Below are 15,501 nucleotides of genomic sequence, written 5' to 3' on the forward strand. Positions count from 1 at the left end.
AGATCCCACAGACGGAGCAGCACAAGAGGTTCAGGGAACCATGAGCAACAACAAGTGCTGGCAAAGATGTGGAGAAAAGGGAAGCCTTATGCACCGTTAGCGAGAATGTAAACTGGGGAAGTCGCTATGGAAAAAAGTGTGAAGGTTTCTAAAAAGTAAAAATAGAGCTACCACATCATCTAGTAATGGCACTTCTGGATATTTATCTGAAGGAAACAAGATCACTATCTTGAAAAGATATTGGGCTCCCATGTTCATTGCAGTCTTATTTACAATAGGCGAGACATGGAAATAAACTAAGTGCCCACTGATGAATGAGTGGATTAAAAAAAAAGAAAAGGCAGCCATTACAAGGAGAGAAACCCTGCCATTTGAGAAACAAAGGTGGACCTGGAGGGTGTTATGTGAAGTGAAATAAGTCAGATAAACAGACGGTTTTATTTCACTTATATGTGAAATCTAAAACAAATCGAACGTATTGACAGAAAACAGATGGGTGATTCCCAGAGGCTGGGGTTGGGAGTAAGCAATTGGGCGAAAGTGGGAAAAAAGAGTAAGAAAAATGAAAATGTTTATTTTTATCTTTTAAAAATTCCCTTCTCTAATGCTTTTCCTTTTTTTAATGTAGATCCAAGTTTCTTACTTATGTAATTTTTTTCTTCATGAAGAACTTCCTACACATTTGTTTCTGGACAGGTGTGCTGGCAGTGAATTTCCTCCGTTTTTGTTTAACTGAGAAAATATTTCTCCTTCACTTTTGAAGGATAATTTTGCTTGATATAGAATTCTTAATTTTTTCTTTCAACATTTTAAATATTTCACTTCACTCTCTGCTTGCCTGCACAGTTTCTGATGAGAAATCCTCCATAATTCTTATCCTTATTTCTCTATAGATAAGACCCCTCCCCCCTACTCTGTCTTCCTTCAAGACTTTGTCAGTTTCCTGTAATTTAAATATGATATATCTAAGTGTAGTTTTTTTTTTATATTTGTCTTGGTTTTCTCGGAGCTTCCTAGGTCTGTGGTTTGTGTCTGTCATTAATTTTTGAAAATTCTCTGTCATTATTACTTCAAATATGTCATCTTTGTCTTTCTTTTCTTTTTGGTATTCCAACTGTGTTTATGCTATAACTTTTGGAATCTCCCTACAGTTCTAGAATATTTTGTTCTGCCTTTTTTTTGCTGCTGTTGTTCTTTTTATCCTTATTTTAGTTTGGGAACTTTCTATTGGCATATCTTTAACCTCTCTGATTCTTTCCTTGGCTCCTCTGAGTATACTGATGAACCCATTAAAGGTTTGCTCCATTTCTATTACAGTGCTTTTTGATTTGTAGGATTTCGTTTTGATTATTTGTTATAGTTTCCATCTCTCTGCTTACATTATCCATCTGTTCTTGCATGTTGTCTAGTTTTTCCATTACAGCCTGTAACATATTAATCATAGTTATTTTTAATTCCCTGTCTAACCAGTTCAGAGTCTGTGTACTAGCTGAATCTGTTTCTAATGTTTCCTTTTTTCTCTACAGGCTCTGATTTTCCTTGCCTTTTAGCATGCCTCGTAATACTTTATTAAATGTTGAACATGATGTATTGGGTAATAAGAACTGAGGTAAAGCCTTTAGTATAAGATCCTGTGTTCATCAGTTTGAGAGTCGGGCTGTGTTTAATATTGCTGTAATTGTAGATGTCAGAGGCTTCAAATTTGTCTAACTTCTTTGTTTTTACCTTTCCTGTTGTCTATGGGCTCCTTAAATAGAGTCTGTGCCTTGCAGCTCTGTCAGCTGTAATCCAGTGTTATCAGTTCGGTCACTCAGTCGTGTCTGACTCTTTGCGACCCCATGGACTGCAGCACTCCAGGCTCCCCTGTCCATCACCACCCCGGGGAGCTTACTCAAACTCATGTCCATTGAGTCAGTGATGCCATCCAACCACCTCATTCTCTGCCGTCCCCTTCTCCTCCTGCCTTCAATCTTTCCCAGCATCAGAGTCTTTCCCAATGAGTCAGTTCTTCACATCAGGTGGCCAAAGTATTAACATTTCAGCTTCAGCATCAGTCCTTCCAATGAATATTCAGGACTGACTTCCTTTAGGATTGACTGGTTTGATCTCCTTACAAGGAGTCCAGAGGACTCTCAAGAGTCTTCTCCAACACCACAGTTCAAAAGCATCAATTCTTCAGTGCTCAGCTTTCTTTGTGGTCCAACTCTCACATCCATACCTGACTACTGGAAAAGCTATAGCTTTGACTAGACAGACTTTTGTTGGTAAAGTAATGTCTCCGCTTTTTAATATTCTGTCTATCTAGTTTTATCATAGCTTTTCTTCCAAGGAGCAAGAGTCTTTTAAGTTCATGGCTGCAGTCTCCATCTGCAGTGATTTTGGAGCCCAAGAAAATAAAGTCTCTTACTGTTTCCATTGTTTCTGATCTATTTGCCATGAAATGATGGGACCAGATGCCATGATCTTGGTTCTTTGAATGTTGAGTTATACTACACTCTTACTGATGTGGGGGTAAGCTGCTGGAGAGAGGAAGCATTTTATAATCATTTAATTAAATCTCAGTCTTTTTAACAGGCCCATATTCCTGGGCTGTGACTTTCACAAGGGCCCCTTAGTTTTTTTCCCTTTCCCTTGGGTTCTGGTAAAAATCTTTCCCTGGGAGAGTGAGCATCTGCTTTGGAGAACTCTCTGGGCATGTCTCACAATGATTTCCCCTCCTCTTGTCAGAGCCACGAAAGGATCTTTATTTCTTTTTCAGATTCTGTTGACGTGGACCATTCTTAAAGTTTTTATTGAATTTGTTACAGTATTGCTTCTGTTTTCTGTTTTGGTTTGAAGCGCCTATGTGGGATCTTAAATCCTGGACGAGGGATCGAACTCGTACGCCCTGTATCGGAAGGCAAAGTCTTAACCATTGGACCATCAGGGAAGTCCCTGAGGGGATCTTTCTTGGCTTCATGATAAGAATCTGGTGAGGTTCCTGAAAATAGGTCCTGAAAAGCATTGGGCTGCCTAAGACTTCAGACTCCAGAGATTTCACACTTTCAAACTATTCTACACGTCCAAACCCTCATGTAGGTGTTCCTACTTATCTATGGCTCCAGCGCCTTCTGCTCCAGGTAAGCAGACTCTGTGTTCACTTACCATCTCTCCAGACTGGAGGCGACGGTTTACCCTCAGATTTCAAATCCTTGATGGGCCGGAGGAAATCTGTTTATTTTCAGTTTGCTCAGAATTTTTCTGTTGTAAGAACAGGAATGATCACTGCCAAACTCTTTACATGTTAGAGCTGAAACCAGAAGTTCTGAGTCTGTCTTTTTGAAGTAATGGAAAATCTAAGCCACCTGGGAGCAGACAACAGCATTATTTCTTGCTCGGGTAACTGGAGATTTTAGAGGTCATTCAAGACTTATGTCTGGTTTGATCTCCTGGCTCAGCAACACTGATAAGAACACTTATTCCTTTCATTTTTCTGTTCTGATTCCTCAGTGTCATCTACAGCCTGGTTTCCAGGTGGCTGCCAAAAATTTCCATGCTATACACCCGCTCTGAGAAAGAGTAACTCTCCCCAACACTGGAAAGAAAGACTCTTGGGCTTCCATCTTAATGGAACAACCCCAGGTGACGTGTTCCTTGTATACGTTAGCTGTCGCTGTGAGACACTGTGTAATAACCACTGTGTAGTCTTGGTGCCACTTAACCGTGAGTGTTACTCACATGGCTGACAGTCATCTGAAAGGAGATCTGCTTGTGTCATCTGGGCTCCCCCACACATCGCAGGTTGGTGGGGTGTGCTCATGTAGGCTGGGTGACCAGATGGCTCTACTGTTAGCCAGGGAGGCTCTGCTCCACCTCCCTCCCTCTCCTGGGCTCTGAGGCTGAGTCATATCATTGTCATAGAAATGGCAGGGGTACAAGAGGGGAAGTGGAAACACAGACAGCTTCTTATGCATAAACCTGGCACAGTGTCCTTTCCAACAGTCAGAGTAAGACCCACAGCTGTGGCCAAAGGACAGGACAGGATACACTGCTCAAGATGAAGCCATGGTGAGGGCATAAGCGTAGGTGAGGATTATGGTTAAATACTCCATCTGCTGCTCTCACGAGTCAGCCAGCCACTGTCTTCACAGGAATTCAGTGCCTTGATTGATAAAGACCAGTCAGAACTCAGACCATAGAATGGCTGATTGATTTCTACTGTATTCATTTGCTAGGGCTGCCAGAACAAAGACTTAACAGAAATCAGCTAACATTTAATAAGCATTTCCTACATCCCAGGATCTATGTTAATAGCATCTTGGGTTTATTTCCCTTAATCTTTACTACCCAAAAAGAGCAAAAAGAAATCAAAATAAAGCAAAACCAAAGAAAACCTGGGAAATAAGGACTAGTGTTAGAGGGAAGTTCCTGGTGGTCCATTGGTTAGGACTCTGCTCTTTCACTGCCAAGGGCACAGGTTCAATCCCTGGTCGGGGAACCAAAATCCTGCAAGCCACACGGCGTGGCCAAAAAGAAAAAAAAGAACTAGTGTTAGAGATGTGGAACTAAGGTTCAGAGGGATGGGATAACTTGCCGCAGTCCCAAAGCCAGTGAAGAATGTGGTCCAGGGACCCAGAACCAGACCTGCCTGACTTTAGAGGCCAGGCGTCTAACCACCAGGTGGTACTGCCTCCAGGTGGGTTTGGTTCTGTCCTCCATATGGTGTGTCTTGTATGACAGGCATCCAAAAACTGTCTTGACTGAGTGGCTCTTTAGAATAAAATACTTCCAGCTGTTCTAAAATGTTGAAGCAGCTCTAATTAGTGTAGGCATACCTCTGAGATCTGGGTTAAACCCAGGAAGTCTGCTGCCAGGATGTGTGTATGTGATGAGCCACTTGAAATGAGCTGCCCCTGGGAATAAAAAGAAAGGAGGAGACATGCTTCCCACCTTCGAAAGATCATGGTCACAGCGAACAGTTAGAACATTCAGATGGAACAACAGATTCTGCTTGCACAGGGCAACTCATGAAAACACACAAATGAAAATAAATAGTCCATGTACAGTGCAAGGTAGTGGGGAAAAGATGGATTCTGCAAAAGCCTACCAGACTTGGGCTTTGAAATCATTTCTACCACAACTACTGCACCCAAAACTTGGAGACTGTTTCTTAACCTTTCTGAACTTTGATTTTTCTCAGCTATCTAATGAATATAATTAATGTCTGCTTCCTAAGACCCAAGTGAAAAAATGCATGAAAAGGATCTGTGACAGTGCGAAGTCAATAAATATCCAGTACTCTTGCCTGGAAAATCCCATGGACAGAGGAGCCTGGTAGGCTGTAGTCCATGGGGTCCCTAAGAGTTGGACACGACTGAGTGACTTCACTTTCACTTTTCACTTTCATGCATTGGAGAAGGAAATGGCAACCCACTCCATTGTTCTTGCCTGGAGAATCCCAGGGACAGGGGAGCCTGGTGGGCTGCCGTCTATGGGGTCTCACAGAGTCAAACACGACTGACGTGACTTAGTAGTAGTAGTAGTGTGTGCTAAATCACTTCAGTCGTGTCCAACTCTGCAAACCAATGATCTGTAGCCCACAGTCTCCTCTGTCCATAGAATTCTCCAGGTAAGAATACTGGAGTGGGTAGCCATTCCCTTCTCCAGCAGATCTTCCCAACCCAGGGATCAAATCCAGGTCTCTGGCATTGCAGGTGGATAGGCAAGGACTATAATTTGGGGGGTTTACATTTTGTGATGGAAAATGCATGACTTTCATTTGGGTGGACAAATCAGATCTCCTGATCCTGAGAAAGTTATGTAACCTCTCTGAACATCAATGTTTCTTTTTTTGTTGGACAAATCCTGATTGAGCATCTACTGTGTTTGAGGCACTGGACTAGGCCAGCAGAGGCATGACCAACGCAATCCCTGACCTCCAGGGACCCACAGTACTTGTCTGTAGTAGGTACCTTCATCCTGCCCTTGTAGTGACGAAGGACAAGAGATGCTGTGTGTCGAATACCACTGGGCACATAGCAGTTTAGTCTGCATCAAACAAAATTCATCCATGAAGGATGGAAGAATGCCAAAGAGAAGGGTAGTGGGTATGTACTGGTTTTTTGTGGCTGTCACAAATGACCATAGACTTAGTGTTTAAACAATCCAATATTACCATCTTACAGTTCTGAAGGTCAGAATACTGACATGGATCTCACTGGGCTAAAATGTATGCATGAGTAATGTTGCATTCCTTTCTGGAGACTCTAGGGGGAGAGCTAAGGACTGAATTGTGTTCACCCCAAATTTATATGTTGAAGCCCTAACATCTCATGCAACTGTCCTTGGAGCTAAAGCTTTTAGGAAGTTATTAAAGTTAAGTAAGTTATTAAAGTTAAGTTCATCCCCTGAAGAAGGAAATGGCAACCCACTCCAGTATTCTTGCCTGGAGAATTCCATGGACAGAGGAGCCTGGCGGGCTACAGTCCATGGGGTCGCGTGAGTCGGACACCACTTAGTGCTTTCTTTCTTTCGTAAGGTCATAAGGCTTCCCAGGTGGCGCTAGTGGTAAAGAGCCCACCTGCCAATGCAGGAGATGTAAGAGACCCAGGTTTAATCCCTGGGTCGGGAAGATCCCCTGGAGGAGGACATGGCAGTCCATTCCAGTAATCTTGCCTGGAGAATCCCATGGGCAGAGGAGCCAGGCAGGCTATGGTCTGTAGAGTCCCAAAGAGTTGGACATGACTGAAGCGACTTAGCACGCACACACAAGGACATAAGGATGGAGTCCTAATGCAACAGGACTGGGTATTGGTGGCCTTATTACAAGAGGAAGAGAGAGAGAGATCGCTCACCCTGTGTGCAGGTACCAAGAAAAGACACCACCCACAAGCCAGGAAGAGGACTTGATCTTCACCTCCAGCCTCCAGAACCATGAGAAATCAATTTCTGTCACTTAAGCCACCCAGGCTATTTTGTAATGGCAGCCTGAACAGACTAATACAAGAATGCTTTTTTTCCGTTTTTCCAGATTCTGAAGTCTCCTCCGTTCTCTGGTTCATGGCTCTCCTCCTCCAGCCCTCAAGCCAGCAATGTCACCTCTCTGAATACAGCTGGGAAGGGTTCCCTGCTTTTCACGACTCATGTGATTCGACTGGACCCACTTGGATAATCCAGGAGACTCTCCCCCATGTCAGGGTCCTCAACCCTAATCACATCTGCAAAATGTCTTCCGCCTTTGAAGGTAATACACACAGGCTCCAGGGACGACGATGTCTTTAAGGGGCCATTATTCTGCCTACCGCAGGCCCCAGGGAGGTCTGTTTGGAGTCCAGGCACAGATTCTGGAAGAACATCTAAGTGCACAGAAAGAGAGATGAGAAAGTCATGTTTTGTATTTCCAAGGCTCAGCATTTCTGCCACAAAGAATACACTCTGCCAAACAGGGAATGTAAGTGGTCTGGTCAGACATTTCCAAGCAGACATGGTCCCCAAATACCAAGAGTTAGCAGGCCTGGTTTGCTGGCGTCTTTTCTATAGCATATACTTGATTCTGATCATTGATAAAAGAACAAGGGGGGCTCCAGGAACAAGTACTCTAGGAACCCCCACCACTGCGTTCCCAAGACAAGAGAAGCACTTCCCTGGGGCCATCTCCAGGAAGAGAAGGGGAAGGGGCAGAATTTGAAAGCCCCAAGCATTTACCTGGGAAAGAAACTACTTTTTAAAAATTTATTTTTATTTTTAATTGGAGGATAATTACTTTATTATGATGGTTTCTGCTATACATCGACACCCAGATACATTACCATATGTAAAATAGATAGGACTTCCCTGGTGGCTCAGAATTTGCTGTATAATGGAGGGAGCCCAAAGCAGGGGCTCTGTGAAAGAAACTATCATACATTGGAATGAATGAATGAATGTCACTCAGTTGTGTCTGACTCTGTGATCCCATGGATTGCGACCCACCAGGCTCCTCTGTCCATGGAATTCTCCAGGCAAGAATACTGGAGTGGGTTGCCATTCCCTTCCCCAAGGGGATCTTCCCAACCCAGGGATTGAACCAGTGTCTCCTGCATTGCAGGTGGATCCTCTACTGTCTTAGTCACCAGGGAAGCACTTTATAACTGAAAGGAGCCAGCTAAAGCCCAAAGAGAGAATTATTGTTCATCATCAAGGCTGGTTCCCAGTTACCCTGAGGGGTGGGGCAGGGGTGCTCCTAGGGAGATTGATCCTTTTATTGTTAATAAGCAAGTCACACTTTCTTTCCCCACCTGAGGTTGGCATGTGTTCCTGTTTGGCCTCACACAATGTTTTATGTAACTACACTTACGATGCACTCCAAGAAATGAGTTTCCCATTTCATCCTGACTGGCCTCAATTATATGCCCACTGGGCTGCTCCCCTTTAAGGTTCTTCCTGGAGCCCTAACATGGGACACCTGGGGACAGGACCCCCTTGACCCGAACTTTGCCAACAATCACAGCTTAAGCTCTGCCTAGAGGCAGGAGGGTGGACCAGATGTCTTCTAGCTTAATGAGTCTGTGGTGGGTAATTCAGGGTGACTGTAACAAAAAATTGACTGTCAATATTCATTTGGCTATTGCAAGCTGAAAAGTCTGCTTGCCAGGAGGTCAAAGCCTCCTTCCCAGGGGGGTGCCTCCACCTGCCCCTCACCTGGCTATTTTGCAGAATGGTTGCTATAACCCAGAGGGGTACAAATAAAAATCTTATTGGTTTTTCTTACTTTCAAAACATTCCTCTCCCACAAGTATCAGTGACTCTGAAGCTTGAACCAAATATCCTGATTATTTTACCTGGGAAAGAATGATTTATTCCCCCCAATGATTTTATCCTGATAAATATATTATTTCTTAGCATGCCACACAGATGCACACTTACCTCCAACATAGTCAGCGACCCTTCAGACAGGGAGCTGTGAGTGTGCAGCTGATCCAGGTAGTCTTCCATCCACCTGCTGGGCTGTCTTCCCCTGCGCGCACCTCCTCAGGGGCTCCCCGCTTCACCTGCCCTCAGGACATCGGCACAAAGCCCGGTCATAGGCAGGTACCAGGTAGTCAGGGAGTCGGTGTTCCCAGCACGATGGCTAATTTCCACATTGGAGTAACCGAGAGTCTGCAGAAGAGTATATCTTAAAGTTTAAGAACAACTTCCAGGTGTTTCTGAAGCACGGAGCATCCAGTTTCTAAAGATCAGCTGTCTGTGGATACGATTAAACCAGTCTGATGCTCTCTTGTACCTTTTTTTGTCATTTGGTGGCACAGAGAAGGACTATCACCCTGCAGTAATTCTGAGCTCCCAGCTTTTTGTTTGATCCATGTTCCATTTTCCCAGGCCACACATTTTGGGAAGGTATTTTTCACAAGAGTAGAGCTGAATGATTTGCCTCCCTTTTTCTCCTAACCGCTTCCTGTGCCTGGAGGCACTCACAGGTCACTGCTCTATATCAGGAGGCCACATGTTGCTCATTCTCCTTGAGAAACATTGCCCCTTTGCAGCTCCAATTTCAACGGTTTGTTCTCCAGGTTCATCTGAATTTCACACAGGCCACTTGTGCCTCAAGCATGCCTATCTTTTAGTTACACATAAAAAACACTAAGTCAAAGATCTGAACTCCATCCTTTTTCCTTCCTAATTACAAGGTGTCCATAAATTATTATCTAAAATGCCAGGTCAGGGAGAGTGTGAACTTTGGGGAGAAACAGACCTGAGTTTCAATTCTGGCTTTGCTATTTTGCTATGTGACCTTGGGCAAGTTGCTAAACCTCTCTCAGCCTTAACAGAATGCTTCTCTCTCCCAGAGGGAGAGAAGCTCACTGAGGCTGAAGCTGCAAATCCCACTTGGATAAGGGAGGACCACTGTGGCTGTCCACTGGACATGTGGACAGTGTGAGCCCAGCATCCCAGGTGGCGTTAGTGGTAAAGAGCCCACCTGCCAATGCAGGAGATGTAAGAGACCCAGGTTTAATCCCTGGGTCGGGAAGATCCCCTGCAGGAGGGAATGGTAACCCACTCCATTATTCTTGCCTGGAGGATCCCATGGCCAGAGGAGCCTGGTGGGTTACAGTCCACAGGGTCACAAAGAATCAGATATGACTGCACGCAGGCTTAATTTAACTGAGCTTTCTGTTTGTAACCAAGATTCTGCACCAATTCCATGGCCCATGGCTCACATCTTTCTCATTTCTGGGCCCGTGGCCCATTGAGTCCTATCTGCCTCCTCTGGGATCCATTGAGTCCTATCTGCCTCCTCTGGGGTCCATTGACCCTTGCATCTGTCCTGATCACCCATTAGAGCGGATCTTCCAGAGTCCGTGCAGAGGAAGGCCTGTCTCCTCTAGACCTCAGATGTTTCAGCATGCTACTTGGTAAGGGCACAGACTTTGAAAAATTAAAAGGTGAATGTGCACTAGATTTGCAGGAAATTGGTGAAGAGACCCTGGGGGTTGTGGGTCAAGCTCTGACTATAGCATCTGCAGCAGTTTGTCCCTACCACGTCACCGGCCGCCACCGCCCACCCTGAAGGCTGTGGGGATTCTGAGGAGGAAGGGAAAGCATCTGAGGGTGATGTCCTGCTTTCCATGAACAGAGTCAGGTTGTCAGAAGCCCACCTGAAACCCTTAGGGAGCAACAAAGGGGACAAGGTGGAGACGAGAGGGGGGAAAGGGGGACATAAACCCAGCAAGAAGTCCCCAAACCTGAAAGACAAAGCAACCACACCAGATACCAGCGCTGAGTGTAGACAGCCCGGCACATAGATTCTCGTTGCCTCTGCACAAGCCTCCACTGAAACACAAACACTTTTGGGAAACAAGTGCCACAAGCATGTGCACACATGTGAATGCACGTGGACACACACACACGTGTGCGTGCACACTCTCATTCATCCCGTAGCCTGGTGGAAACCCAGCTCAGCCTGGCTGAGCCTTCCCCAGTGACCATCTCTCAGGCTCAGCTCCAAGTGACACCTTCCTGCACACGCAGCACAGTGGGGTGGGGTGGAAGGACACCCTGGGGTGAGTAGCATCCCTCTTTAAACGGACAAGTTCTGTTCTCAGATCATAAGGGTTTCCCTGTGCACCCACGGAGACCAGGCTCTGGTGTTTGCCTAATGTAAGCAGTTAGCCATTCTAAGTTAGGGAACTACTACTGACGATTGCCAAATTGGGTGGGGGGGGGTGGTCGAGTGAGCCCCCTTGTTAGCAGAACTTTAAGAAAATAGGGCTTGTTAATGCCTCTGGAGTCTTCCCACGAGGCGCAGTGGTAAAGAATCTGCCTGCCAGTGCAGGAGATGCAGTTAGATCCTTAGGTTGCAAAGATCCCCTGGAGAAGGAAATAGCAACCCACTCCAGTATTCTTGCCTGGAGAATTTCACGGACAGAAGAGCCTGGCGGGCTACAGCCTATGGAAGCGCAAAGAGGCAAACACAACTGAGCACACACACATACACTATGCCTCTGGCAGATTAAAGAGTTTCAGTGTGATTAGGGAGAGGAAAAGATATTAGACAACCTCCCGACTCTTTTTCCGGTTCCTGAACAAAAGCCCTGAGCGAATCAGGTCCCATAAAAGCCCGGCAGATAAGCCCAAGGTTTGATTTTCTGTGAAGCTGTTTTCAGGTCTTAAACTCACACAGTCTTAAGAATCTCCTGTTTTGCAGGCCCTGCCTTCACCCACTTCCGTGAGGATTTCTGCTCCTAGCCCCTGGTGTGGGGCAGCAGACCCCTGTCCCCACCCCAGCTAAGAAACAGACCAGCCTGAACGCAAGTGCTCAGGGTCCCAACCGTCTCTTTTCTCTCTCTCCCTGACCCCAACACTCCAGATTATTACAGAAGGGGGACTTCCCTGGTGACAAGTTGTTAAGACTTCACCTCCCAAGGCAGGGGGAGCAGGTTCAATCCCTGATGGGGTAGCTAAGATCCTACACGCCTTTTGGTCAAAAAAATCAAAACATAAAATAGAAACAATATTGTAACAAATTCAATAAAGGCTTTAAAAATGGTCCACGCCAAAAAAAAAATCTTAAAATTACAGAGAAACCCAGGATGACTTGTTCTAGCCGACTGGCAACATCCTTCAGTGATCATGCAGTTTTTCCTGAAGGAGAGAAAGAAGGTGAATCTGAGAGTAAAACACTCAGGAAAGCTGCACAGAGTGATGTCACTGCCAGAGCACTCAGTGGCCAAGGAGACGAAGATTCTGTTAAAGTCCACGCCGGGAAGTGACTGGACAACTTGGATGAGTCATGGAATTAGAGCATCAGTGTCATTTACCAACCCAACCGGCACAAGCCGCCAATCAGCCCTGGTGCACAGGCTACTTCCCAGGAAGAGGTGGGGAAGCTTCACACCAATTCCCCCCTTACACCTGCTGGGTGACTTGGGACTTCAGTTTCCTAGACTGTAAAATGAAGAGTGTGTGATTCTAGTTCTACAAGTTCATGTTATTCCTAGAGTTTCTAAGGCCCAGAACTCTGTCTCTATTCACATGGCCCAGTAAATAAATATTTCTTCTTCCTGGTGCACAGATGTAGTCAGCAAGTATGCTCACGGGTCTCCAAGAAGTTAGCAACTCTATTTTTGGAAGGACCATCCCCAGCTGGGGTGTCCAAAAAAAGGACAAATCATCAACAAATAACTCAGCCTTTGGTATTTCAAACACATCATAAAATGAATGGCGAGGGATTTAATAGACTTGGGTTGAGGGAATCTGCCTTATATGCAGAAGAGTCCAAAAACATCATAAAAAAATAAAAAAGACCTGCCAAACTCACAAATAAATGTCTCCAAGTCCTGATACCATGTTTTCCTGGTGCATTCCTCAATTTCACTGGCTATAATGGGTTCCTGTTGAAACCTGGATTTCACAACTTTTGTTTTGAATATTCCCGGCAGCACCAGGGAGGATCAGATTTCAAAAAGAACATTTTGGCCTTTGGTGGGGGACAGGGTAGCAATAAGCACAGTCATAGAATTTCCCCTGTAGACCTTCTTCATCTTGACTTTTTTGCTCCCTCCTCCCCACCAGCACAGAAATTCAAGAAAGACCCTGCAGGGCAGAGCTGTTAAAGGGACAGAATGCCATTGCATGGATGCTGTTGGTATCCAGCCCACATTCCCTGGACTCTTACCATTCTTGTGTATGTCAACTTAACACCTTCCAATTGTAAGAGGCTATGCTGAACTACGGAGAAGGCAATGGCACCCCACTCCAGTACTCTTGCCTGGAAAATCCATGGACAGAGGATCCTGGTAGGCTGCAGTCCATGGGGTCGCTAAGAGTCAGACACGACTGAGCGACTTCACTTTCACTTTTCACTTTCATGCATTGGAGAAGGTAGTGGCAACCCACTCCAGTGTTCTTGCCTGGAGAATCCCAGGGATGGGGGAGCCTGGTGGGCTGCCATCTATGGGGTCGCACAGAGTCAGACACGACTGAAGCGACTTAGCAGCAGCAGCAGCATGCTGAACTAAGAGCCTTTTCTGGTTGCTGGAGTCCTCTCTGCCTGGGCCCTGGAGGCTGGAAGGCCAGAAGAAATGCCCACTGGGAGCAATCTTAACCCGCTGGCAGAGGGGAGTAGTGGACCAATGAACGCCCCAGCTCCCCTGCACCTCGAGAAGGACAGCTCTGAGCAAGCTTCTCCCTGTCTCAGATCTCCAGTGGCTGGCCCCTCGGGCGCTCAGGAACACACCAGCTGTGGCTTCTCCCCCTTCCCTGCCTCACTTCTCTGCTCTCCTATCAGTGCTTCCTGGGATCACCTCCCAAATAAATTAGACTCCTTGGAAGCTCAACCTGAGAAAGCCATTCAGTGTAATTAGACACGTAATCAGATTTTTACATGCATACACTTTTAGTTGTAGACAAGGATATATAGACAACCTTTCTAGATATGATTTAAGGGATCTCCAAACTATTTATTGCAGTGGAATCTAAAAAACAGCCTTCGTTAAGGAGGTTATAGCCTTGCATTACACTCCCTGGTGGCTCAGCTGGTAAAGAATCTGCCTGCAGTGCAGGAGACCCAGCTTTGATCCCTGGGTCAGGAAGATCTCCTGGAGAAGGGAACAGCTACCCACTCCAATGTTCTTGCCTGGAGAATTCCATGGACAGAGGAGCCTGGCAGACTATAATGGACTGGACTCGCAAAGATTCAGACACGACTGAGTGACTAACACATTCCTTTTATCCTTTTATTTCTTTCTCTTATTGCAAAGTGATAAATGCTTATTGCAGAAAAAAATTTTAAATATAACTAAGCAATAGGCCGGAGAAGGAAATGGCACATCACTCCAGTACTCTTGCCTGGAAAATCCACGGACAGAGGATCCTGGTAGGTTGCAGTCCATGGGGTCGCTAAGAGTCAGACACGACTGAGCAACTTCACTTTCACTTTTCACTTTCATGCATTGGAGAAGGAAATGGCAACCCACTCCAGTGTTCTTGCCTGGAGAATCCCAGGGACAGGGGAACCTGATGGGCTGCCGTCTATGGGGTCACACAGAGTCGGACACGACTGAAGTGACTTAGCAGCAGCAGCAGCAAGCAAATAGGATAAAATTTATGTCATCAATAATCTTATCACCCAGGTTACATTACTGTTGATATTTTGGTGAGCATCTTTTCAAGTGCAAGGATGAATGTGTGTGTATGTACACATGCTCACAAAGAGAATCATGATGTTTACACTGTTTGGAATTCATTTGCTTCCATTAACAATGTCTTAAACATCTTTCATATAAATATTCTTCTGCTACTGCATTTTAATAGCAGAACAGTTTTCTGTTGTGCAGTACTGCCTTAATTCACTTAATCAATTGCTCTTCATTCGATATTCAGGCTGACATTTCACATTTAAAACAGACATTAGTTCTGTTGATCCTCTCCACAACCTGGGAGAATTTGGGTCAAATGGAACAGGGATTGTTTGGCCAATGAACCAGCAGGGCCCATCTCATAAAGGAGGCAGGAATAAAACACTGAAGCGTCACAAGGACCATTAAGCGCTGGACTCTGTAGAACTGAACTTAAGTCACCTTAAAGATGCCAATTTATCCCCTACCCTGCACACACGCCTTTAACGAGGCCTCCATTCATGGACCCCCAGATTAACGGGTATTGCACCATGTCACCTTAATCTCTGGGACCACCATTGATTGAGTGAGGATGGATACCTGACCCACGGGAGGCTAATCCACTGGCTGGCCAGACTCATGGCTTCTGTGCCCTGGTTCAAAAGAATGAACCAAATCAACCATAGTCTTCTCTTCCCAGGAATTGGAGCTAAGAGATTGAGGGGAAGGTTTCTGGTCATCTGTAGGCACCAGTAAGCATGAGTTTCAGGCAGGGGACCGTGTGTGGGGCCATTTGCACATCAAAGCCATGAGACAGCATTGCTCAGAGGAAGGTTGGGAAGTAAAGATAGGGTAAAAATAACAGAGAGTAGCAAATAAGGAGGGAGCAGAGGGTGGAATTGGAGATTCAGGAGCTGCCAGCTCCCTT

At 45.5% G+C, this 15,501-nt stretch overlaps 1 protein-coding gene across 1 annotated transcript in view; it reads right to left on the reverse strand.

The window, feature by feature from the left end:
- Window positions 1–6,675: 6,675 nt before the first annotated feature.
- LOC113903467 overlaps window positions 6,676–15,501 on the reverse strand; it is a 61,326-nt gene continuing 52,500 nt past the window's right edge. The window contains exons 2-3 of the transcript XR_003514123.1: window positions 8,884–9,117; window positions 6,676–7,334 (exon numbers count right to left, since the gene is read on the reverse strand). The gene's annotated coding sequence lies outside the window, so the exon portion shown is untranslated. The remainder of the gene's footprint in view (window positions 7,335–8,883; window positions 9,118–15,501) is intronic.

The sequence above is a fragment of the Bos indicus x Bos taurus genome, chromosome 13 (genome assembly GCF_003369695.1).
Source record: "Bos indicus x Bos taurus breed Angus x Brahman F1 hybrid chromosome 13, Bos_hybrid_MaternalHap_v2.0, whole genome shotgun sequence".
Classification (NCBI taxonomy): Eukaryota; Metazoa; Chordata; class Mammalia; order Artiodactyla; family Bovidae; genus Bos; species Bos indicus x Bos taurus.